Here is a 26,578-nt window from a genome sequence, read left to right on the forward strand (position 1 = left end):
GGGTGATGGGTAGTAAGGAGGGCACGTATTGCATGGTACACTGGGTGTTATATGCAACTAATGAATCATCGAGCTTTACATCGGAAGCCGGAGATGTACTGTATGGTGACTAACATAATATAATTAAAAATCATTAAAAAAAAAGGCTATTAACGTTTTAAAAAATAAAAAGAAGTTATCAAGTTAGATGAGTTCTTTATAGTCGAAATTTAGCAGCCCCTCTATCAGAAGAGACAAAGATATTTACATACAGGTCTATCCACTCTTCCACTCTCCTTTGTTAACCAGGCCTTGACAAAGTGAGAGAGATAGAGAGAAAGAATAAAGCTTAACTGGGAAGTCTTTAAACTCTAGCCCTGGAACATGGAGGGCTAGATATTGTCTTTATAAAATGAAGTGTTAATAGCTGCCCTAGAATCCAAGCAGAAAATAAACTGAGAGAGCCTCCAACTTGCCATTATAAATCCAGTTTCACAAAGGGAGCAAGAACATAATCCCTCTAGCCTTGCCTCATCAAAATGGAGGCTTAGGCTTGATTAACAGTTCACCAAAGTATTGTTAATGAGAAAAAAAAAATAGCACATATGTCCCACAATATAAAATTAAATAACTTAAAGCCATAAAATGAAATGATATGCACCCATTAAATGGTAATGTAGATACATTCCCAACAACACAGGAAAATGGTTATATATCATTGTGAAATGAAAAGTGTACGTTACAGAAAATAGCAAACACAGGTATGTGATCCTATTAACAAAAGTATGTATTTGTGTAAGAATTTATATGTGTATGAATATTTGAAGACCAGAAAGATACAGCCAATGTTAATAGCCATTATCTCTAGATTAGGATATTACAGATGATCCGAATTTTTAAAAATATCTACAACAAAAAAATAAAACAACAAGAAAAAAAGAAAGACAAATTTAAAAAATATTTACAACAAATCTGTATTATTTGGGTAATTTTTTTAGTCAACATGCAGGGAAAACCCAAATGGTATCAATAAATAGATGCCAAATCTCACTCTCAATCACCGAAAAGTAAATTAAAACAAAACACTACTTGGGGCTCTTGGGTAGCTCAGTCGGATAAGCATCCGACTCTTGATTTCCACTCAGGTTGTAATCTCAGGGTCCTGGGATCAAGCCCTGCATCAGGCTGTGTGCTCGGCACAAAGGCGGCTTGGGATTCCCTCTCCCCCTCTCCCTCAGTCTCTCCGCCCCCCAGGCATGCTCGCTCTCGAGCTCTCTCTAAAATAAAGAAAGGAAAAGAAAAGAAACACAAAACACTACATTATATCCATCAGAATGATAAGACTAAACAGATGGATAGGACCAAATGCTGGTGAGGATTTAAGGAAATAGGAACCCTAATAGACTACTGGTAGGAGCATAAATTGGGTAACTGTTCTGGAAAACAGTCTAGTAATATTAAGTGAAATTAAGTACGTGTATGGGCCATATGTCAGTAATTCCCTTCCTCAGTATATACCACAGGGAAACCATTGCATAATTCAATAGGAAATATGTATAATAAAATGCATAATAGTACTATTTGTGTTAGTAGTTTTCAAGCTACACCTAAAGATTCATTAAAGAAACAAGTAAATAAAATGTAGAAATCCACATACGATGGAATATTATACAACAGTCAGTAGTTATACACTAGATTTCAAATATGCTTAAATCTTGGGGCACGTGGGTGGCTCAGTTGTTTAAGTGTCTGACTCTTGATCTCAGCTCAGGTCTTGTTCTCAGGGTTGTGTGTTCAAGCCCTGCATTGGGCTCCATGCTGTGAGCAAAGCCTACTAAATAAATAAATAAGTAAGTAAGTAAGTAAGTAAGTTTAAATCTTAAGATAGTGTTGAGCAAAAAAGAATAAGTGAGATTCACAACACGATACCATTATGCCGAAGTCCAAAAATTCAAGCCAAGTTTTATTACATAACCAAAAGCTCACCTTCACAATTAAATTTAAAAGTCATTTTGTTGGGGTGCCTGGCTGGCTCAGACAGTGGAGCATGCAACTCTTGATCCTGGGGTTGTAAGTTCAAGTCCTACATCAGGTGTACATATTACTTAAAAATAAAAATCTTTATTAAAAAAGAAAGTCCTGTTTTCCACAGTAACACTGTCCGGTTTCTGCAACTGATTTTTTGGAACAGATGAAAAATTTTCACTACTAATCAACTATATCCCTTTTACTACAAATAAAGTAAACCTCAAATAAATTTCTAAAGTAAATTCAATGACTGATTCCCTACCTATTATATGGATCCCAAATTACAGAAATCATAACTAAAAATAGCAGGAACAGATACTTTTTAATGAGAGTTTACATGGTGCCTCACTGTATATATAATCTTTAATCCTTTGAACAATCCTGAGAAATAAACACTGCAGGTTAATAAATTATCTCGGCGAGACTTGCCTAAGACCATACATTTATTGTGTAGTGGAACTAGGAATCAAATCAAGTCTGTTGACTATGAAGTCCATGCTCTTCTACTCTAGCACAACGTCTACCCACCAAACAATGATTAATAATATCTCCTTGTCACACCATCAATGCAGCAGGCACTATATTAAGTACTTCACACAAATTATCTCCTTCCCACTTCACAATTACCCTAAAAGTCAGGCATTATTAACGCATATGAGAAAACAGATGCTTACATATTCAAAAACCTGCCCTGGGTCCCAAAATTCAAGCTGAAGTTTACCTTGCATAACCAAAAAGCTCACCTTCGCAACTTAATTTAAAATTCCTTTTGTTTCCTACAGTACCCAGTAAGATGTCACTATGTAACTGTAAAGCTGAATGTGCTGAATATCATACTGACGTCAAATGAATTTCTTTTTTTTTTTAAAGATTTTATTTATTTGACAGAGATAGAGACAGCCAGCGAGAGAGGGAACACAAGCAGGGGGAGTGGGAGAGGAAGAAGCAGGCTCACAGTGGAGGAGCCTGATGTGGGGCTCGATCCCATAATGTCAGGATCACGCCCTGAGCCGAAGGCAGGCGCTTAACCGTTGTGCCACCCAGGCGCCCCATCAAATGAATTTCTGAAGTAAAATGAATGCAATCATATAATTGTGACAGGTGCTGTTAACTGGCTGCCCCAAAAGCCATTCCTAAATCCTTTCTTCCTCCTTGCATCTCACTACAGAGGCCAAAAGGCTACTTACTTGGGGCGCCTGGGTGGCTCAGTCGTTAGGTGTCTGCCTTCGGCTCAGGGCGTGATTCCAGAGTCCTGGGATCGAGCCCCACATCAGGCTCATCCACTGGGAGCCTGCTTCTTCCTCTCCCACTCCCCCTGCTTGTGTTCCCTCTCTCACTGGCTCTCTGTCAAGTAAATAAATAAAATCTTAAAAAAAAAAAATTTAAAAAAATTAAAAAAAAAAAAAGGCTACTTACAGTTAGAAGTGACCACAGGACCCAATTGTGGTCCAGGAGACATTAGAAGTAACCTGCTAGAACGCTAACAGGAAAGCTTTTGCTTGGTCTGGACCTTTTGCCTTCCTCCTTAAATGTGGGTGGAACGCTGGAGTTGTAGCTATCTTAGGGCCATGAAGGCCAAGCAAATTACAAAGATATGGGCCCCAACATTGTTGAGCCACTGAAGCAACATGAGCAACTGCCTACTTCCAGATTTATGAAAGAAAAACAGACCTTTCTTTGTTTAAGCCTTGTAGCCAGGTTTTCAATTACTTTACAGTTAGATACAATCCTTACACATCACCATTATCAAAAACTACCGCAACTGTAACTGTAATTTCTTGACTAATAACTAAAACCAAAGTTACATGCTAGTCCTGAATCAGTCTGACAAAGTTATAATCTCTTGATAAGGACTATTCTAAGTATCTGCTCAGACAGCTTTAGGAAATCTGAGCTGAGGGAAGTGACAGAAAACAAGAATGTAGAATCAGGAAGCATCCTGGGCTCTGAATTGCACACATAGTGGGAGCTCAGACATTCAAAACTATCACCGAGAGTGCATCATCAGGAGGGCCATCTCCTCAAACAATAACTTAAACCTTCAGGAGTCAACTTCAGAACAAAAGTCCTGGAACATTAAGACTACTGTCCCCCGCAAATTCATATTGCTAGTGTTCTTAGCCATTATGATAATGGTATTAGAGTTATACAGAAAAATAATTTGCTTTTATCAAATGTTTATTAAAGTACAGTGTCTTTTCTTTTTTTTAGAAGATCAACTAAGTACTTAGGGGTGCAGTATCCTGATGCCGGCAATGTTCTTTCAAGTGGTTCACAAACAAGAGAATACACACATACTAGAATATATATATCTATACATCTATATAGATTATATTTATAGATATATAGATATAAAGCAAGTATGGAAAAACATTAAAGTTACTGAATTATCAGAGATATACAGATGTGTTCATAATAAAAGCTGGTGTTAATGTTAGTTTCCTGGCTTGAGTATTATGCTATAACTATGTCAAATATAACCACTGGAGGAAACTAGGTAAAAGTCACACTGGATCTATCTTCTTTTTACAACTTCCTATTAATCTAAAATTATATCCAAATAAAATGTTAAAACAAAAGCATTGGGAAGACTTCCCGTTTGGTAATAGAGTAAACAAACACCTCTATTTATCTCTCAATGAACTAAACTATAAAACCTGGATGGAGGGGCGCCTGGGTGGCACAGCAGTTAGGCGTCTGCCTTCGGCTCAGGGCGTGATCCCGGCGTTATGGGATCGAGCCCCACATCAGGCTCCTCTGCTATGAGCCTGCTTCTTCCTCTCCCACTCCCCCTGCTTGTGTTCCCTCTCGCTGGCTGTCTCTATCTCTGTCGAATAAATAAATAAAATCTTAAAAAATAAAAATAAAAATAAAAAAATAAAACCCGGATGGAATGCATGAACAGCTATCTGAAGACCCTTAGAAGTAAATATTACAGGCAGATCTAGGAAGAGCACCAGAATTCAAAGTATCACTGTACTTGCTGTGAGTTTACCATTTTTTCCGTCTAGTATTTCCCAGCCTAAACACAACATAATCCAAAACTCGTAAGTGAGCACTATGGCGCAGGTGGAAAGAAATACAGGAGAAGCCCTCTAGCCCTGGCTCAAACCTAGGAAAGGGAACTTCTAAAGCTCAGAAAAAGATGGGGCACCTGGGTGGTTCAGTAGGTTAAGCATCTGCCTCTGGCTCAGGTCATGATCCCAGGGTCTTGGGATGGAGCCCACATCCGGCTCCCTGCTGAGCAAGGAGCCTGCTTCTCCCTCTCCCTCTGCCTGCCGTTCCCCTTGCTTGGGCACGCTCTCTCTCTCTCTCCTCTCTCTGTCAAATAAATAAAGTCTTTAATAAAAATAAATAAATAAAGCTCAGAAAAAGAGGGGTGAATCCCTTGGGAATTTATTCTTTCTACCCATCCTCTCATATTCTAGTCCCCCAAGGTCTTCTGTGGTGGGTACAGCAGCAACAGCAAGAGCATCTGAAAATAGAAAGCCTCCAGGGGCAAAAATTCCGAGGGGAACCCTTGCCTTCAAGTGGGCAGACCAAACTTCATTTTGTTTTTTTTCCTTTTNCTCCAGGGGCAAAAATTCCGAGGGGAACCCTTGCCTTCAAGTGGGCAGACCAAACTTCATTTTGTTTTTTTTTCCTTTTTTTTCTTTTTTTTTTTTTTTAAGATTTTTTATTTATTTATTCGACAGAGATAGAGACAGCCAGCGAGAGAGGGAACACAAGCAGGGGGAGTGGGAGAGGAAGAAGCAGGCCCATAGCGGAGAAGCCTGATGTGGGGCTCGGATCCCATAACGCCGGGATCACGCCCTGAGCCGAAGGCAGACGCTTAACCGCTGTGCCACCCAGGCGCCCCTGTTTTTTTCCTTTTCTTTATGTCCTCAGGGAAGTGACTCCGTAAGTTGTTTATGAACTCCTGAGCTCACCCTCAACCTGCGTAGGTATGGACCTAAAGTAAGTAAGGTAACAAAAAATTTGAAAACTGAGATAATAGGTAGGCCTCCATCCATAAGGCATCACCCTCAAGGTCATGCAAGTGCCTCACCTACAAGGCTACTACTCACTCACTTACACAACAAGTATTAGATGAATAAGGCGCCTTCTTTGCCCTCAAGGAGGTAGCATTCTAGGAAAGGATGCAGACACACTAATAAATAACAGCAATTTAGTTTGAGAGCTGCTGTAATAAAGGTACATACCAGATACAGAGCTATCACAGAAAATGAAGCAATTAAATTGACTTGGATAAGCCGGGGAGCACTTCAGAGAAGTGATTTAGCTGGAGCTTAAATGGTATATCACAGTACCCCTTAAAAAGGCAAGGTGGGCAGGAAACAGCATTCTAGGCAATGGGAAAGAGTTGGCAAAAGCTCAAAGGCAGAACATCATATATTAAAGGAACTACGAGGAATTTGGTGAGAATAATCTAAAAGGTAGCACTGAGCTATAAGACTGAAATGTACCTAGAAAACAAAAAGGAAGTACAGGTCCATTAAGGTACAGCTCCTTAAATATCACATTAAGAAATTCAGCTTTTTTTCACAGGTAGTAGAATATAATTTTAAGTGGTACAATCAGACCTGTGACGAAGGATAATTCTAGTTGTTTTCTGACTGTTCTGGACAAGAACACTGACCTCCAAACTTTTTTGATCCCTTACCTATTACTAAAAATATTTGAGTATATCCCTCAATATATGTATATTTATATTATATCTAGATATATTATATTAAACATATGTATATATATTAAATATACAAAGGAGAAAATGTTTAACTGATGAGATAGTGGCACCTGAGTGGCGTAATCTGTTAAGCATCTAACTCTTGGTTTCGGGTCAGGTCATGATCTCAGGGCTGTGAGATGGAGCCCTTGCATAGGGCTCCACGCTCTGCACACAGTCTGCTTGAGATTCTCTCTCCCTCTCCCTTTACCCCTCCAGCTTGTGCTCTCTCTCTCTCTAAAATAAATAAATAAATTTTTGAAAAAATGAGATGATAAATATAATAGCCAAGAAGTAGGAACAATTCAAATACCCAACAACTGATGAATTAATTTTTAAAACTGGTATATCGAGGGGCACCTGGCTGGCTCAGTCCGTACAGCAGGCAACTCTTGATCTCAGAGTTTTATGTTTAAGCCCCACATTGAGTGCAGAGATTACTTAAAAATAAAATCTTTTAAAAATGAATAAATAAAATTTGGTATAACTATACAATGGAATATTCAATAATAAAAAGGAACAATGCTGGGGTGCCTACGTGGCTCAGTTGGTTAGGTGTCTGACTCTTGATTTCAGCTCAGGTCATGATCTCAGGCTCCATACTGGGCATGGAACCTGCTTAAGATTTCTCTCTCCCTCTCCCTCTGCCCCCCTCTTTCCTTCTCTCTCTCTCTCTCTCAAAAAAAAAAAAAAGGAAATTCTGACAGGTACTACATCAAATGTCCTTGAGGACATCACACTCAATGAAATAAGCCAGTCACAAAAAGACAATTCTGGATGATTCCATTTATATGAGGTACCTACAGTAGCCAAATTCACAGACAGAATCCTGGTTGCCAGGAGTAGAGGGAGCGGAGAATAAGGGAGTTGTTGTTTAATAGGTATAAAGTTTCAGTTTCACAAGATGAAAAGTTCTAGAGATTGGTTGTTCAACAATGCAAATATACTTATTAATATTACTGAACTGTACACAAAAAAATAGTTAATATGGAAAATTTTATGCTATGCCAATCATTTCCTTACCATAAATTTTAATCACTTTTGTTAAACATTTCAAACATAAAAGGTGTTATATTTTTTAATAATGGGGGGTGGGGAGTTCAAGACAAGAAAGTCACACAACTTCTATTTTGCCAAAAATCTGTATAAGCATGAACTGAATGCCATTTTTCAAATGAGTCATTATAATTTTCGAAATCAAAGTAGGATAACCACTAATCCCAACGAAATATAATTTCTGCCTTCCATAATTATTCAAAAAATCTTTTTTGTATTTTAAAAGAATATTTACATATTCATCTTTTCAAAGATTTTTTTTTGAGAGAGAGGGCGAGCACGAGCAGTGTGCAGAAGGAGAGGAAGAAGCAGACTCCCAGCTGAGCAGGGAGCCCAATGTGGGGCTCGATCCCAGGACCCCGAGATCATGACCCAAGTCGAAGGCAGGCGCCCAAACGACTGAGTCACCCAGGCGCCCCAAAAGTCATTCCTCTTCACAAGAGAACCTTATCATTTACCTCCTTCCATGAATTGAATAGAGTGCCACAGAGTAAACACCAGCATATTTGCAATTTCTATAGGGTGTTTTAGAAGTGGTGTTTGTTTTAGCTTCAGTCAGAAAGCAGTATTTCACTTACTCAAGGGATTTTTTTAAGCCCTCAGGCACAGGCCTTGCAGAATGGCAAGATAAACCCAGAAAAGATGTTAATCAGCAATTTACCTACTCAAACTTCTTAAAAGCAAAAGTGGGCTTTAAAAATGCTTAAAACAAAAAAAGAAGGCAAGTTAATGCTTACAGGCTTTATATATGTCTATACGTATATGCATGTATCTGTTGTTGTTATTTAAGACACGATATTTTACACTACTCATTATTTCCAATCTATGTCTACTGGAAAACATCATGCTTTTAAATGAAAAAAAATTAAAACAGCTTTCCCAATTATTATACCTTTGAACTAAAATAAAATATACCATTTCACAAACTCCGTCAATTGATTATTCACAGTAAGGGCAAACTTCTGAGATTACCTCTATTGTCACAAGAGCTGGTTAAGTCATTTCCCACTATAAGATATCTGTGAGTAGTTGGGAAATAGAACTGAACCATCTCTGCCATATTAGGCTCATATCTAGACAGCAAAAAAATTGTTCTAGGCCTAAGAGATAATGAGTGTGACAGTGTGTGTGTGTGTACACATACATACTGGTATATATTAATTATAGCTCATTTCCCACCTATAGTGAATGGACCAACATCTCCATGTAATACTTAGATGACTATCTAAAAATATTATCCCATTACATTCAGAAATTAAGTACTAACTATATTCAAACCTGCCAAAGGCGATTCATAAAATTGGTAAGTGTGACCAATAATACCAAATAGGGGCATCTGGGTAGCTCAGTTAAGCAACTAACACGTGATTTCAATTCAAGTCATAATCTCAGGGTCCTGAAAGGCTCCAAGTTAGGCTCCCTGCTCAGCAGGGAGTGTGCCTGAGATGCTCTCCCTCTGCTCCTCCCTCACTCATACTCGCTCTCGCTCTCTCTCTCTCTCAAATAAATAAATAAATCTTTTTAAAAAATAGTAATAATACAACCAAATATTCTACAACTTTGCAAGTTTTCTTGTGCCACTGAATTTTTAAATATTTACAAGAAATTTAGCAGGTAAAATTGTACAATCTTAAAAAAGATTAGTTTTCCTTAAAAGTAGCAGATAGACAAAACAAACGATGCATACGGTAACACTGACACTAGTTTCTCAAATCTATCATATCAGAAACCAGCTTCCCAAATAATTCTCCAATTATTAAAATAAGGGGAAAAAAAGTAGCCTTTAAACTAAAATAAAAGCATTTTTTCAAAAACAAAAAATCCAAGCTACAAATCTTATTTTGCATCTTGTTCATAAATTTTTGTCTTCATTTTTCAGTTTGCTGCTTTATTGATACAAAAGAAGATTCAAAATCTATCTCACCTCTTCCTGTTTAGGCATCTTATTTTCAGCATCATACTCTACTTAGGAAAAAACACACAAAATTCTTACTGGACTCATACACCATAATTTCCGTCAATATTTCTCTTTTTATACATTACACATGTTATTTATACTCTTATCTTAAAAGTAATACAAACTGTGACACATTATATTCTCCAAAGAGGCTACAATGGCAGATTCCATCCTATTAGCTCTTCTAATGAGATGCTGATATTCCTCCCTTCAAGCGGTGTGGTCTATGTCTACCCCCTCTTTTTTTTTTTTTTTAAAGATTTTATTTATTTATGTGACAGAGAGACAGCCAGCGAGACAGGGAACACAGCAGGGAAGTGGGAGAGGAAGAAGCAGGTTCCCAGCCGAGGAGCCCGATGTGGGGCTCGATCCCAGGACTCCGGGATCACGCCCTGAGCCGAAGGCAGACGCTTAACGACTGCGCTACCCAGGTGCCCCTACCCCCTCTTCTGAACCTAGGTGGACCTTTAGGACTACCTCAACCAGAAGAAAAAAACAGAGTACCATTATGTGACTTCCAAAACCAAGTCAAATATGCCATGCAACTTCACCCTGCTCTCTTGGGATGCTCTTTCTTGGAACCGAGCCATCATGCTGTGAGGAAGCCAAGCAGCCAAAAGGAGAGGTCATGTGTAGGTGTTGTGGCTAACAGCCCAGGCTTAGGTCCACACCAAAAGCTAGCATTAACACATATATGAGTGTGCCAAGTGTTCAAATGATTCCACCACCCAGCCATCAAGCCACCCCCACCCTTTCAGCTGCTTCATCTTAGGCCACATATTAACAGAGACAAGCTGTCCCCACTAAGCAGATCTTGTCCAAATTACAGATACATGAGCAAAATAAATGACTGGTATGTTTTTAAACCACTAAGTTAGGGGTGGTTTGTTATGTTACGTAACAATAGCTAACTAACACAAGCTCATAAATACAATTTGAAAAATGCACAAAAAGAGAAAGAAGAAAACTTTTAATTACCCTAAGTTTCACCACTGTTAACATTGACACATATTTTACCATCAAGAAAATATTTTGCCCCACTCAATTAATATTCCAAATGCTTTGTTTTTACCACGATAAAGGGCTAAATTTTTAAAGGTGTCAACTGTTCTCATCTAACAAGAAATAGAAAGGAAAAACACTAGCATTCATTCTACTTATCTTTACTATCTGTTTCACATACCTGTCCTTAGTGAGGTGTCTGAGGATGGCTGGTACACCAATATTCCGATCTATGGATCTGAATCAAGATCCTGGGTCAAAACAACAGCTACGCTGGACCTCCTCCCTGGAAGAAGCTGCTGAAGCTCCAAATCTGAAATTTTTAAGGAAAGAAAATACTGAATATAAACGTTTCCTTTTTTTAAAGATTTTATTTATTTCAGAGAGACAGAGTGTGTGCACGCACTAGAGAGCGTGAGCAGGGGGGAGGGCCAGAGGGAGAGAGAGAAGCAGACTCTCCATTGAGCACAGAGCTGGACGTGGGGCTTAATCCCAGGACCCCAAGATCAAGACCTGAGCTGAAGTCAGACACTTAACCGACTGAGCCACCCAGGCCCCCCTAAACATTTCCTTTCAATCATTTATAATTCCATCTTTACAACTGAATGGGGGCTGGTAGAATGGATTAAGATTACATGTAAGCAATGCATAGGTTTCACTGAAGGTGGAGTTGGATAATGCAGATTCAAGTCCCAGCTCTACTGCTTACTAGATATATGATCTTACTTAAGGAACAAATTCTCTGTGCCTAAGTGTCATCATGTAATGAAGACTAAAGTGACTGGATCAAAATTTGGGGCTGGTAGTCAGAAGACCTGGGTTCTAAACTCAGTTATTCTGCCTTGCTGTAAGAACTTTGATACTTCTCTGAGCTCAGATACATCATCTCTAAAAGAAGAGGGTTGAATCAGATAATGATTCCAGAAATCTAATCCTTAAATAGATGCTAGCCATGACCAAAAATGGATGTAAAGTTACCAACAGTGCTTACTCTGAGGTTGTCCTTCCTACTTTTTCTGGTATTAAAATGGCTTCTTTTATGAGACGATGTGATGGACAGTACTAGTTGTTTTATAAATAGAGTCAAAATCAAAAGCTGTAGCCCTGTGTAAGCAATACAGAATTCTTTTTAGAAATTATAGTGTCTCTATGATTTCCATGAGCTCTAAAATCCCCTCAATTTCATTCTATGTATTGATTTGCTACTCAACTAGTATTTTTTAGGTACCTAACATGTGACAGGGACTCTACTAGTTGCTGGCGGAGCCCAAAAATAAATAAGATTAGTCCCTGCTCTAAAAAATCTCCCAATCTTATAGGAAAGCAGATACATAAACCTCAAAGACAATATAACGGGTTAAGTTTTCTAATAGAGGCTTTGCACCTTTTAAGAGGTAAAATAGCGGAATGAATGAGTTTTTAAATTAAGTAGGATTTTTTTTTAAGATTTTTTTTTTAAAGTGATCTCTACATCCAACATGGAGCTTGAACCCTGAGATCAAGAGCTGCATGCTCCGCTGACTGAGCCAGCCAGGTGCCTCAAATTAAGTAGGCTTTTAAAGTGAGTTTTATAGTTGTATGAGGAATTCCTTAACCTCTTTAAATTATAATTTCCTGATTTGCAAAACAGGAATGATTACAGATAACACAGAGTTGCAGTAAATAGATAAGATGCTAAAAACAAAGGCCGATCCACCCAAAAGTTTGGCTTATATACTTTCCCAAAGACAAATTAAAAATGTATCATGTATTAATGATCAGCACAAAAGGGATCATTTACAACACTGATTTATACTCAGAGGTACCTTTCTCCACGAACCTCTAAACAACTGAAGGGGTACAACCAAGTTGCTCCATTTATATCCCTAGCACCTAGTGCAATTCCTTATAAATAGCAGGTAGTAATAAATAGTTTATTAGAAAAAAAGACTGAATGAATGAATGAATGGCTTCTTTTTGTAGGATTTAAGTTATAATAGCTGAAAGTAAAAATTCTTAAGTGTTCATTCAAAACTAATTTTAAGTGTGTATTTTAAGTACTCAACCTGTCATATTGGAACCTGGATATGCAGGCTTGTTTTATTTTTATTTATTTATTTTTTAATGTTTTTTTATTATATTATGTTAGTCACCATACAGTACATCCCTGGTTTGCAGGCTTGTTTTATTTATTTTTTTTTTTAAGATTTTATTTATTTATTCGACAGAGATAGAGACAGCCAGCGAAGAGAGGGAACACAAGCAGGGGGAGTGGGAGAGGAAGAAGCAGGCTCATAGCGGAGGAGCCTGATGTGGGGCTCGATCCCATAACGTCGGGATCACGCCCTGAGCTGAAGGCAGATGCTTAACCGCTGTGCCACCCAGGCGCCCCGGCAGGCTTGTTTTAAAAAGCAAAACAGGGGCGCCTGAGTGGCTCAGATGGTTGAGCATCTGCCTTCGGCTCAGATCATGATCTCCAGGTCCTGGGATGGAGGCCTGCATTGGACTACAGGCTCAGCAGGGAGTCTGCTTCTCCCTCTCATTCTGCCTCTTCCCCTGCTCACGCTCTCTCTCTATATCTCTGTCTCAAATGAATAAATAAAATCTTAAAAGAAAATAAAATAAAAAGCAAAATAAATTCACCAATGTAATAGTGGTGTTCCTGAATAAGAAGAGGAGTGGCAGCTAACATTAATTAAGCACTTACTATGTGCCAAAAAACTCTTCTAGGCACATTCCATGGATTATCTCAATCCTGACAAGAACCCTTATGAAATGAGCTATTTATATGATCATTTTATAATAAATGGACACAGAAAAGTCAAGTTACTTCCAATATCATAAAACTTCTAAGAGGTAGGGTTAGGATTTTTAAAAAAAGAAAAAAAAAAATCCAGCTGCATGACTCCAGAGTCCCCTTTTTAATTTTTATTTAACTAAATAACTTTGTTTGAAAAAAAAAGATTTTACCAGAACTAGGAGTATTTGCTTCTAGCAATTTTTTTTTTTAACAGAACAAGGAGTCCTTTCCTATGCACACTAAACACAAATACATGATATTGTCCCTCCCCCTGAAGGCCCTATGCATCAATGTGGTGACATTATTAATCAGAGGTAACATGAATAAGCAATATCCTAATTTGATTTTTATTACTTTAAATTTTTAAAGATTTTATTTATTTATGAGAGAGAGACAGACAGAGAGAGCAACAACTGGCAGGAGAGGGAGAAGCAGGCTCGTCCCAGACCCCAGCCAAAGGCAGATGCTTAACTGACTGAGCCACCCAGGTGCTCTTATTATTTTTTTTTTAATTTAAGTAGGCTCCATGCCCAGTGTGGAACCCAACGTGGGGCTTGAACTCACAACCCTGAGATGAAGACCTAAGCTGAAATCAAGAGTCAGATGCTTAACCAACTAATTTTATTCCTTTAAATTTAATTATCTCAATGTTAGGTTTATCTGTAATTTCTTTTTCATTTACTTTATTTTTTATATATTTTTTAAAGATTTTATTTCTTTATTTGACAGAGAGAGAGACAGCCAGCAAGAGAGGGAACACAAGCAGTGGGAGTGGGAGAGGAAGAAGCAGGCTCCCAGCGGAGAGGGAGCCCGATGCAGGGCTGGATCCCAGGACCCTGGGGATCACACCCTGAGTCGAAGGCAGACACTTAAAGACTGAGCCACCCAGGCGCCCCTCTTTTTCATTTACTTTAATTCCAGGTATTACTATCTTGAGTTTTCAGGATATATAGGAAAGGCTTATGTGGTCCTAAAGGAAAAATCAGTTTAAAAATGGAAGATATCAGAAACTTATTTTGTATGGAAATTTCCTTTCAAATAATCACATTTAAAAAAAAACCCCACAGAATAAGAACAGCTGAGGGACGCCTGGGTAGCTCGGATGGTTAAGCTTCTGCCTTTGGCTTAGGTCATGATCCCGGGGTCCTGGGATCGAGTCCTGCTTTGGGCTCTTTGCTCGGTGGGGGCTTGCTTCTTTCTTGGCCTGCCACTACCCTGCTTGTGCTAGATTGCTCCCCCTGCTTGGGCTAGACTGCTCTCTCTCATTCTTGCTCACTCTCTCTGACAAATAGATAAATAAAATCTTCAAAAAAAAATAAGAACAGCTGAATTTTACTTCCAATACATGTTCTAGAAGAATTTCAGATGTAACTTAACAAAATATATTTTTAGGCAACAATGTATTTCACTTCATTTCTTCACTGGCTTGATTCTAGAACAGACTATAATGCCTCTGATGTTTTTTGAGTTTTAACAGTTGTGTTAAAAGAGAAATAAGAAAAAATACTACAGAGAAATAACAATAGATATAACATAATAAATGCTTTCCAAATATACAGAAATCGAATGTTACTAGAGAGAACACTTGACATGTATTTGATTATAATGAGTCATTATAATTAAAGCAAGTCATATTCTGTCCACGACTACATTCTACATCTTTCTGCCTCCATAACAACACAATAACCTAAAATTCTCCTTGCTATACTGCAGCTATTTTCAAGGACGCCAATATTCCAATAACACGAACCAAGGAGCCATAAGAAGTTATGAAGGTTAACAGTAATTTTCCCAATATCTTCATATTGGAGGCTAGATGCTATATTTAAGGGGAAATATGACTATGGATTATTTCCAAAACAGTACCAGAAAAGGAAAAAAAAAAAAAGGCTTAAATTTCTGTTTTTTTTAAAGATTTAATTTATTTATTTGAGAAAGAGAGAGAGGGAGAGAGCACAAGCAGGGAGGAGAGGGAGAAGCAGGCTTCCTGCTTGCAGAGAGCCCGATGTGGGGCTGGATTCCAGGACCCTAAGATCATGACCTGAGCCAAAAGCAGACGCTTAACCAACTGAGCCACCCAGGTGCCCCAAAAGTTTAAATTTCTAAAAACACAAATGGAAACACTAGCATTGTGATTTCACAGCACTAAATAAAAAGCTGCTGGTTCCAAGATTTGGTCTGCCAAACTTTTCCCTATGGATAAATGTTCAACACCCATTAAACATTTTACACCACTCCAAGACTAAGAGTCTTCTGCTAATTCTATGAAGAAAAATGAACTCCCAGTTTGGTTTACGTTCCAAGTAGCTGTCCCCAGAGGAACAGATTGGAAAAGGGCAACTTAAGCACAACATTTAAGCTTTATTCAGACCTGGAAAACAAAGAAATCTGACATACTTCCCACATAGAATATGCCTACGGAAAAAAACTGTATTATCTATTTTTAAAAAAACATTTTACATTTTTTTAACTATAATCACTATGCCAATTAGAGTAAGTGTAAGGGGAAGAAATCTTTCCAATTACAAATTAATTCCTCCTAGTCAAAACTTAACTCATAAATTCTGTTCATCATACCTGAAGATCTTCATCTCTTTCACTTTTAATATCTTTTCAAACATTTTAGACCCACCCACCACCCAATCTCAATTCTGAATGCCATTCAAAAAATAGGTGATTATCTCCTTAATACCCCGTCTTAATATATGATCATTAAGAGCTCTTATATGTGATGTGCTACTTACAACTCCAAGCCTGTGTTCCATAGCTCCAAACCGTTCTTCTCAAAATGGTAGCACACTATTCTTTTCTCTTAATTATATACAAATTCCTTGCTACTCAAAATGTGTTTCACAGACTGGTAGCATTTCAGGTCCTACCTTAGATATACTGAACAGAATCTACATTTTAACAAGAACCTCAGGTGATTCATACACAGAAAATTTTTAGAGTCCCTATGGTAATTCACTCATTCAGGGTCCCTTTCCTCCTGCTTTACAGTTCCTAAACTATAATTTGGCATATAAGGAATCAGATCCTTTCTCTTTTGAGCATATTAAGACCTACCGAGGGGCGCCTGGGTGGCACAGCGGTTAAGCGTCTGCCTTCGGCTCAGGGCGTGATCCCGGCGTTCTGGGATCGAGCCCCACATCAGGCTCCTCTGCTATGAGCCTGCCTCTTCCTCTCCCACTCCCCCTGCTTGTGTTCCCTCTCTCGCTGGCTATCTCTATCTCTGTCAAATAAATAAATAAAATCTTAAAAAAAAAAAAAAAAGACCTACCAAAATGAAGTGAGGAATAATCTTTAAATAAGATTATAGTTTCTTCACAACCTTCTTTTCATAAAAGATCGTAAGTTCTATGAAGCCAGAGATTTCAATATACCCTCAAGACCAAAAGAGTGTCAGGTGAATATTTGTAGAAGAAACAGAATAGATACCAGATGATCCCTAAAGTCCTCTGACTTTTAAATCTTTGGCTCTTCCATTTGTTATGTAAGCAAAATTCTATCTAAGGAAGGGAAGCTAAAATATGAGATCATCTAAATGTACAAAATTAAAAATATGCCACTTTAAGTGACTTGGTCAAGGTCAATAGGCAGGTTCACTATTAAGTTCATAAGGCTCAAAAACATTTTTTCATATCATTTTTTTAAGTTTTAATTTATTTATTCATTTTAAATAATATTCCACACCCAACGTGGGGCTCGAACTCATGACCTTGAGATCAAAAGTCACATGCTCTTTCGACTGAGCCAATTAGGTGCCCCAATATCATATAATTATTACTGGATTTTAGTATTATATTTTAGGTCAAATAACAATATTTCCTCTACATATACACTATCATCCAAGTAGCTAGCAAATGCAGAGAGTGTGAGTTGTGCACTTAGAGCTTAAGGAAGCCTAAAATGTACACATTGCTGGAAAGAATGTGTACATGAAAACTGAAATTACATGGTATTAGTTTCCTCAAAGCCAGAAGAAATAAGTGCCTCCAATCTTTACTGTGCTTACACTGAAATACAGGAAAGAAATGAAAGGGAAAGAAAAGAATAAAAGTACAGAAAAGACAAAAAAAAAATTAGGGACCAGATATGGCAACAAGATAGAGAAAAGAACAGAGATTAATAGTAATCAAAAGTCTCAAAGAATGTGATTTAGGGACTTAGAAAAGGCAAAAGCGGCTACAAAAGCAAAGAGCAGAATACCAACCGAAGCAGCATCCATTTCAGAAACTTCCAATGATGACACAAGGCAAGAAATTTTGAGGGGCACCTAGGTGGCTTAGTCGGTTAAGCGCCTGCCTTCGGCTCAGGTTGTGATCCCAGAGTCCTCTGGGATCAAGCCTAGAGTTGGGCTCCCCGCTCAGTGGGGAGCCTACTTCTCCTTCTCCCACTCCCCCTTCTTGTATTCTCTCTCCCTCTCTCACTTTGTCAAATAAACAAATAAAAATCTTTAAAAAATGAAAAATAAAATAAAAAATAAAAAGAATATTTGAGAACAAGTAAATTTTAGAATATCTCTGGACTGAGATACCTGTCTGGCTCAGGTGGTACAACATGTGACTCTTGATCTGAGAGTCATGAGTTCAAAGCTTGGAGCCTACTTAAAAAAAAAAAAAAAAGAGTGTTTTAAAAATATCTCTGGGGTTAATGTATCATTTCTCCCAGCTACAATAGCCTATATATCCAAATTAATAAGGAACAAGGAAATATAACCCTAACCCTCAGAGATCAATAAAAAAGCAAATTACTTTGTTTTCTTTGACAAGCATTGAGTCTAGACAAGTTTTCATCGATCTCTATGAAGATTTTCATTAAAAATAAAAATGGTTAGGACCACCTGGGTGGCTCAGTCGGTTAAACACCCGACTGTTGGTTTCAGTTCAGGTCATGGTCTCAGGGTTGTGAGATCAAGCCCCCATTGATAGGAATTTGACTGCTCTGGATATCTCAAAAACGTGTAATCATACAGTATTTGTCCTTTCCTATCTGGTTTTATTTCACTTAGCATAATGTTTTCAGGGTTCATCCATGTTGTAGCATGTGTCAAAATACCACTTTTTAAGGCTGAATAATATTCTGTTATATGTATATGCCACATTTTGTTTATCTGTTAATATATCCGTGGACATTTAGGTTGTTTTCATCTTTTGGCTATTATAAGTAACACTGCACAGAGTCTGCTTGCGATTCTCTCTCCCTGTCCTCTGACCACCCCCCACCCCTACACACCCTCTCTCATGCTCTAATAAATAAAATCTTCTTAAAAAATAAACGTTAAAATAAAGTTTTGATTCCTCACCTACCTTCTACACTTCATTTTCCCTATTTATATTAGATTTAGTCCAAAACGTGCAGAGATTTCTATTTCTAAAAAACATTTTCTAGAAATCTATTACATGCAAAAAAAATTACATAAAGGTTAAATTAGGGTGGGGAAAGAACACCAGAACAAGGGACCAAAATAGAAATCATAAGGAACTATAAAAATGGAAAGCATCTAGGGGTGCCTGGCTGGCTCAGTTGGAAGAGCATACAACTCTTGATCTAGGGGTCAAGTACGAGCCCTCCATTGCGTGCAAAGATTACTAAAAATAAATAAATAAACAAACAAACTTTCTTTAAAAATTAAAACATCTACACTGCAAAAACCACTATGAAAGAAAGTTAAGACACGAATGACAAATTAGGAAAATATCTACAATATAAAACAGAGATTTAATACCCTTAATGTATAAGAAGCTCAGCATGGGCAGAAATACATGAAAATACAGCTTACAAAAGAAGAAACAAAAGCATAAGCACAAGATGTTAAACTGCACTAGTAATCAAAGAGATAAAATCTTTAAAAAAATAATTTGCGTTTATTTGAGAGAGTGAGCAAGTGAGCGAGAGAATGTGAGCAGAGATAGGGGCAGAGGGAGAGTGAGAAACAGACTCTCCCCACTAAGCAGGGAGCCTGACATGCAAGGCTCAATCCCAGAACCCTGAGATTATGACCTGAGCCGAAGGCAGACATTAACAGACTGAGCCACCCAGGAGCCCCAAAGAGATGCAAATTACTATCATTTCATATTGACAGATACTAAAAATATCAGTAAGAGCCATTGTTCTATAAGGTATATGGAGCCTAGCACTCTTATTCGCTACTATTGAGATTATATCTAACAACAGTTTCTCATTATAAAAGCTTTCAGGAAAATAATCACATTTCAAAATATGCCCATCTTTTGACCCGACAGCCCCACTTCCAAAAAATTTTTCTAACTAAATGGATGTGTACAGACATATATGGACATAAGAGCTATTACATATGCCCAGTACATAGCAGGTGTTCAGTAAATATCTGATGAATAAATACTATTGTTGAATGAACAGTATTGTTTATAATAGCAAAACTACTACCATTACAGAATGTCTACAAATAAACCATGGTATATCCATATTTTGAAATTCTCTACAGCCATTAAAAATGATAATGCAGATCTATAATTATTAATTAGAAATACATCTATAACAAATTACAGGTGTTAAAAAAAAACAGTAAAATGTACGGTGGTTCCTCAGAAAAAATAAACAGAATTACCATATGATCCAGCAATTCCGTTTATGGGTATATACCCAACAGAATGGAAAGCAGGTACTTAGATATTTGTACACCAAAGTTCATAGCAGTGTTACTTATAATAGCCAAAAGATGAAAACAACCTAAATGTCCACGGATATATTAACAGATAAACAAAATGTGGCATATACATATAACAGAATATTATTCAGCCTTAAAAAGTGGTATTTTGACACATGCTACAACATGGATGAACCCTGAAAACATTATGCTAAGTGAAATAAAACCAGATAGGAAAGGACAAATACTGTATGATTACACGTTTTTGAGATATCCAGAGCAGTCAAATTCCTATCATAAAGACAGAAAGTAGAAAGGTGGTTGCTGTGGGCTGAGGGGAGTGGAGAATGAGGAGTTAGTGTTTAATGTGTACAGTTTCTGTTTGGAAAGATAAAGCTCTATGGTGGCACAACAATGTGAATGTACTGCATGCTACTGAACTGTACATTCTAAAATGGTTAAAACAGAAAAAATGGTTAAAATGGCAAATTTTATGTTAGTATACTTTACTACAATAAAAAAATTATAGAGACACCTGAGTGGCTCAGTTGGTTAAGCATCTGCCTTCGGTTCAGGTCATGATCTCAGGGTCCTGGGATCGAGCCCCGTGTCAGGATCCCCTGCTCAGCAGGGAGCCTGTTTTTCCCTCCACCTGACCCCCAGCTTGTGCTCTCTCTCTCTCCCAATCTCTCAAATAAATAAATAAAATCTTTAGGAAAATAAAATTAGATTAAAAATTATAATGAAAACCATAACACGTCTTCTAGACTGGAATAAACACTGTGCTTATTATTTCTGAGTCCTATGTTCATAAAAAATGAGATTAAAAAAATGCATTACTTTGGTTATTCCTATTCCCAGTCCTATTCAGTACTCCCTACACAAGTCATCAGGAATAGTACCAACTGCATGCCGGTCAGAATGGATAAAATCAACATCACAAGAAACAACATGTGTTGGAGAGAATATAGAGAAAAAGGAACCCTTGTGCACTGTTGGTGGGAACGCCAAGCTGGTGCAGCCACTGTGGGAAACAGTATGGAGGTTCCTCAAAAAATTAAAAATAGAACTACACTACTATCCAGCAATCCCACTAGTGGGTATTTACCCAAAGAATACAAGAACACTAATTCAAAGGGATATTTGTACCCCTATGCTTACGTTTATAGTAGCATTATTTACAACAGCCAAGATATGGAAGCAACCCAAGTGTCCACTGATTGATGAACGGGAAAAAAAAGACACACACACACACAAATGGAATACTATTAAGCCACAGAAAAGAATGAAATCTTGCCATTTGCAACAACATGGATGGAGCTAGAGAGTATAATGCTAAGCGAAAAAGGTCAGTCAGAAAAAAACAAATACCATATGATTTCACTCATATCTGGAATCTAAGAAACAATACAGAAGAGCCAAGGGGGGAAAAAAGAGAGAGGGAGCAAACCAAGAAACAAAGTCTTAATTATAGAGAATTGATGGTTACCAGAGGGGAAGGGAGAGGGGGGATGGGTTAAATAGGTGATGGGGATTAAGGAGTGCACTTGTCTTGAAGAGCACAGGGTGATGTATGGAACTGTTGAATCACTATATTGTACACCTGAAACTAACATAACCCTGTATGTTAATGAAGTGGAATTAAAATAAAAACCTACAGTAAAAAAAATAGTACCAAATGTAAATATTCTTCCTCTGAGGTTCAAAGCATAGCTCTGTAAATTACAGTGTGCATACATATTCTTAATAGACACCAAATCAGAGTTAAACCATGTAGCTTCTGTGTTTTTTACTAATTACTTAAGATGAAAGTCAAATTCCTATGTAAATTAACTCTCATACTCTTCAGCAAAAAATTCAAGCTATCTAGAATATAGCAAAGAACCCAAGAGGAAATATCTCAAATATCTGAATATGGACATTAGAAAGTCAAGAGAAAACTGAAGAATAAACTACTGAGATCTGAGCCTTTGAGAATGTACAGTTTATAGTCAAAATAAGTAAAAGGAGGAGCCAAGTCTGATATCAAAGTAAACATCAAGAATAGAAAGCTCCAACCAAACCTATCTTCCCCCTCCCATCCTCTGAGAATGGTCTGACTCTGGTGTAACTCAAAATATCTGGTTAGGTCATACCTAGGGAATTCATTCCATAAAGGAGTGGCAGGTACTTAAGAGGTCCTAGCTGAATCTTTATCGAGCTCAAGGACCAGGTGTTTCCAGGTGTGGGAGCAGTGTTCCTGCTTAGCCAGGTGCACTCTCACCTCATGAGATGCTGCCCTCTGGCACACTCTGTAAGCAAAGGGAAGTCAGGTCAACACACTGCTCTCCACAAGAAACCAAGACAACTATTTTAAACTGTGAAAACATTTAGGTCACAATTAGCACTTAGAAAGAGAGAAATAAAATAGAAAAGATGAGTGCATCACATATATTAAGGATGAATACTGATCTACGGATCCTCATTTTCCTTTCAACTCTATGTGTGTATGGGGGAGGGTCACCATCGAAAATGTTTAAAATTTGGGGCACGAAGCTGGCTCAGTTGGTTAAGCATCTGCCTTGGCTTGGGTTATGATCCCAGGGTCCTGGGATCAAGCCTTGCGTGGGGCTCCCTGCTCAGTGGGGAGTCTGCTTGCCCCTCCCCCCAGCCTGTGCTTTCTCTCTCTCTCTAATAAATAAATAAAATCTTTTTAAAAAATGTTTAAAGGGGTGCCTGGGTGGCTCAGTCGGTTAGGCGTCTGCCTTCGGCTCACGTTCTGATCTGAACAGTTTTGGGATGGAGCCCCACACTGGGCTCCCTGCTCAGTGGGGAGTCTGCTTCTCCCTCTCTCTCTGCCCTTTCCTCCCCAGCTCGTGTTCTCTCTCTCACTCTCTCTCAAATAAGTAAACAAAATCTTTTAAAAAACAAAAATAAAAACATAAAAAAAATGTTTAAAATTCACTGTTGTAGAGAAATATTTGTACATGTGCACCTGAAGATAAGCAAAAATATGTTTGTAATACCAACAAAATGGAAAAAAAACAATGTCCATCTTTAGGAGAAAAGATAAATTGTGGTACAGTCATACAACTAATACATATACCTGAGAAAATAAGTAACAGTTATACACACTGATATGGGTGAATTTTAAAAACACAATATTGATTAGCCAAAGCAAATAAATATATGTAGTAAAACAAAACAAGAATATATGTGTACTATGGGGCGCCCGGGTGGCTCAGTTGTTAAGCGTCTACCTTCGGCTCAGGTCACAATCCCAGCATTCTGGGATCCAGCCCCGCATCAGGCTCCCCGCTCGGCGAGAAGCCTGCTTCTCCCTCTCCCACTCCCCCTGCTTGTGTTCCCTCTTGCTGCCTGTCAAATAAAAAAATAAAAGTCTAAATATATATATATATGTGTGTGTGTGTACTATGATTCCATTTTTATAGCTAAAAAATAAGTAATACTAAATAATATATTTTTGAAATACATACAAATGTGGTAAACTTGAAGGAAATAATAAACAAACAAAACAAAACAAAAATTCTGAATAGTTTTATCCCTGGTGGAGAGACAGGTGAATGGAAATCAAAGAGAAACATACCAACAATATCGGTAATGTTCTATTCCTTAACCTGGGTGATGAGCTCACAGGTACAGGTTTTATTATATGCTTCATTACTTACATACACAGCATCATATTCTTGTCTGTGTATCAAATACTTCATAATGGGAAGGGAAAACAGAAAAGGAAAGAGAAGGATAGACATCTATAACACAGGTCAAAATCAACTTCCTATCTCTCCCTTGAAAGGCAATGTAGATTTCCATTAAATACAGGCTCCATCCAGGAACTCCACTAAAACAAAAGATTTTTGTTTTAAGAGCACAAACTGGGGCGCCTGGGTGGCTCAGTCAGTTGAGTTGTCTGACTCTCAGCTCAGGTCATGATCTCAGGGTCATGAGATTGAACAATCAAACACCCCTTCAGGCTCTATGCTCAGCCTCAGCTCAGAGTCAGCTTGGGTTTCTCTCTCTCTGCCTCCCTGACCCTCCCCCTACTCACAAAGCATGTACTCTCAGTAAATAAATAAAATCTAAAGAAAAAAAAAAAAAAGCACAAACCTGAAATGAGATGCAAGTAGGTAATTTATCTATCCTCAGTTCTCAAAACTTAAGATAATGCCTAACATAATATAAAAGAAAGAAAAGTAATTTAAAATAATACATTGTAGTATTTAAATGCTCAGGTATAACCATCCCAGCATTCATACTACTAAGGAAATCGATACTTGCATGCATATACGAAATGCCATGCACATGACATCTACAAATATAGACTGACACAAATGAATTGTATTAGAAAATCAGATGCCAAAAGGGTCAATGCCATTGGTAATATGATTTTCCAAAACAGTTAACAACTCTTGTTAAAGTTCTGAAGAAACAAAGTACAATCTGCTCTCAGTTTACTAAGTAGTTGCATTTCTGGAAAATTCAGTGTCTATTAAAACCATGCAAAAAAAAAATACTTTGTTTAAATGTGCTTAAATGTATAGCAGAATTAGCATCAGATAAGTACAAACAGGTTTTTCACCTACAAGAGCAGGGAAAATGTTAAAAAATCATGCAGAACTGTCTCAGACGTTGTGGAATGTGTGGCATTCCTGGCTTCTGCTCATTAAATGCCAAGGCTGCACCCACCCCACCCTAATCATTGTGGCAACCAAAAGTGCATCTTAAAAGATTCAAAGATTCATAGGGGTCCTGACCCCACTGAGAACCAGTGACTTCTAGAAAGGCTAAGTCCCAGTGTGGTTTCCAGACAGCCTTTATTTTCACAACACCATAAAGCTAAAGGAAACGATAAAGCCTACCCAATTTCTAACTTTGGCAAAGAAGAGTGGCGCCTGGCTGGCTCAGTTCTCGGGGTCGTGAGTTTGGGCCCCATGCTGGGTATAGAAATTACTTAAATAAATAAAACCTTAAAAAAAAGAAGAAGAAATCCTTATTCAGTGAAGAAATTTATTATTAGAGAAAGTATAAAGGCAGATCAAAACCCAAGGATCCTCGCCCTAAATGAAAGTGATACATCGAACCAAAGTTTGGCAATTTTTTCACCCATCTGATAGCAATCTTTGAGGACAGTGTTATTTTGCAAAATAAAACGAATGTCCCAATTGAAAAACACTGTAACACTCAAAAAGTATGTCATAGTTTACAAAGCATTATTTAATTTTAATCTTTCTAACAATTTTATAAGACAAATACCATTATTTTTTTATATTACTTTTAAGAAAAATCTCAAAAAAGGTCAAAGTCACAGAGCTGGTAAACTGAAAGATAAGACTTCAAGCCCTCTGATTTCAAATCCTGTGTTCCTTCCATCAACTATACTGCTTCACAAAGATTCAATATGGCAATACAAATAAAAAGAAATTCGTAAGGGGCATCTGGGTGGCTCATTCAGTTAAGCATCTGCCTTCTACTCAGGTTATGATCGACTCAGGGTCCTGGGATTGAACCCCACATTGGGCTCCCTGCTCAGTGGGGAGCTTGCTTCTCCCTCTGTCTCTGCTGCTCCCTCTGCTCGTGTTCTCTGTCTTGCTCACTCTCTCTCTCTCAAATAAATAAATCTTTAAAAAAAAAAAAAAAACCCCACATCAGTCAATACAAGAAAAGTGTTATTGGCAAAAGATCAATATAAAGCCTCTTGAAGGGGCGCCTGGGTGGCACAGCGGTTAAGCGTCTGCCTTCGGCTAAGGGCGTGATCCCGGCGTTATGGGATCGAGCCCCACGTCAGGCTCTTCCGCTATGAGCCTGCTTCTTCCTCTCCCACTCCCCCTGCTTGTGTTCCCTCTCTCGCTGGCTGTCTCTATCTCTGTCGAATAAATAAATAAAATCTTTAAAAAAAAAAAAAAAGCCTCTTGAACTATTTTGATATATCACAGACAGCTATACTACCTATAGTAGTTATTTCTCAATATGAGAATTTTTAAAAGATTTTTTTAAGTAATCTCTACACCCAACGTGGGGCTCAAACTTACAACCCCAAGATCAAGAGTTGCATGTTCTACAGACTGAGCAGACAGGCACCCCAGAAGAAAGGTAAAATTTTAGCAATTACGATGACGTATAGTATCTAATTACTTTCTAATATCAAAAAGATTCTGGATCATAATTTTAATCAATCTTCAACTTAATCAAACATTCCAGAATCTCACTACAGATTCTGACTGTTAAAAAGTTAATAAAGTCTTTTTTAAAAACCTTTCCATTTGGGGGTGCCTGGTGACTCACTAGGTTAGGTGACCAAGTCTTGATTTTGGCTCAGGTCATGATCTCAGGGTCCTGGGATCCATCCCGACATCTGGCTCCACACTCAGAGGGGTATCTGTTTGAGGATTCTCTCTCCCTCTCCCTCTGCCCCTCCCTGCACCA

The 26,578-nt window shown here is 37.9% G+C and overlaps 1 protein-coding gene across 10 annotated transcripts in view; it reads right to left on the reverse strand.

Moving 5' to 3' along the window:
• The window catches only part of NUMB (NUMB endocytic adaptor protein), a 176,620-nt gene that overhangs the window by 122,771 nt on the left and 27,271 nt on the right, over window positions 1–26,578 (reverse strand). For all 10 annotated transcript variants that reach the window (XM_034642993.1, XM_002914681.4, XM_002914679.4 and 7 more), the window contains exon 2: window positions 10,930–11,061. The gene's annotated coding sequence lies outside the window, so the exon portion shown is untranslated. The remainder of the gene's footprint in view (window positions 1–10,929; window positions 11,062–26,578) is intronic.

Source organism: Ailuropoda melanoleuca, chromosome 14, assembly GCF_002007445.2.
Source record: "Ailuropoda melanoleuca isolate Jingjing chromosome 14, ASM200744v2, whole genome shotgun sequence".
Lineage (NCBI taxonomy): Eukaryota > Metazoa > Chordata > Mammalia > Carnivora > Ursidae > Ailuropoda > Ailuropoda melanoleuca.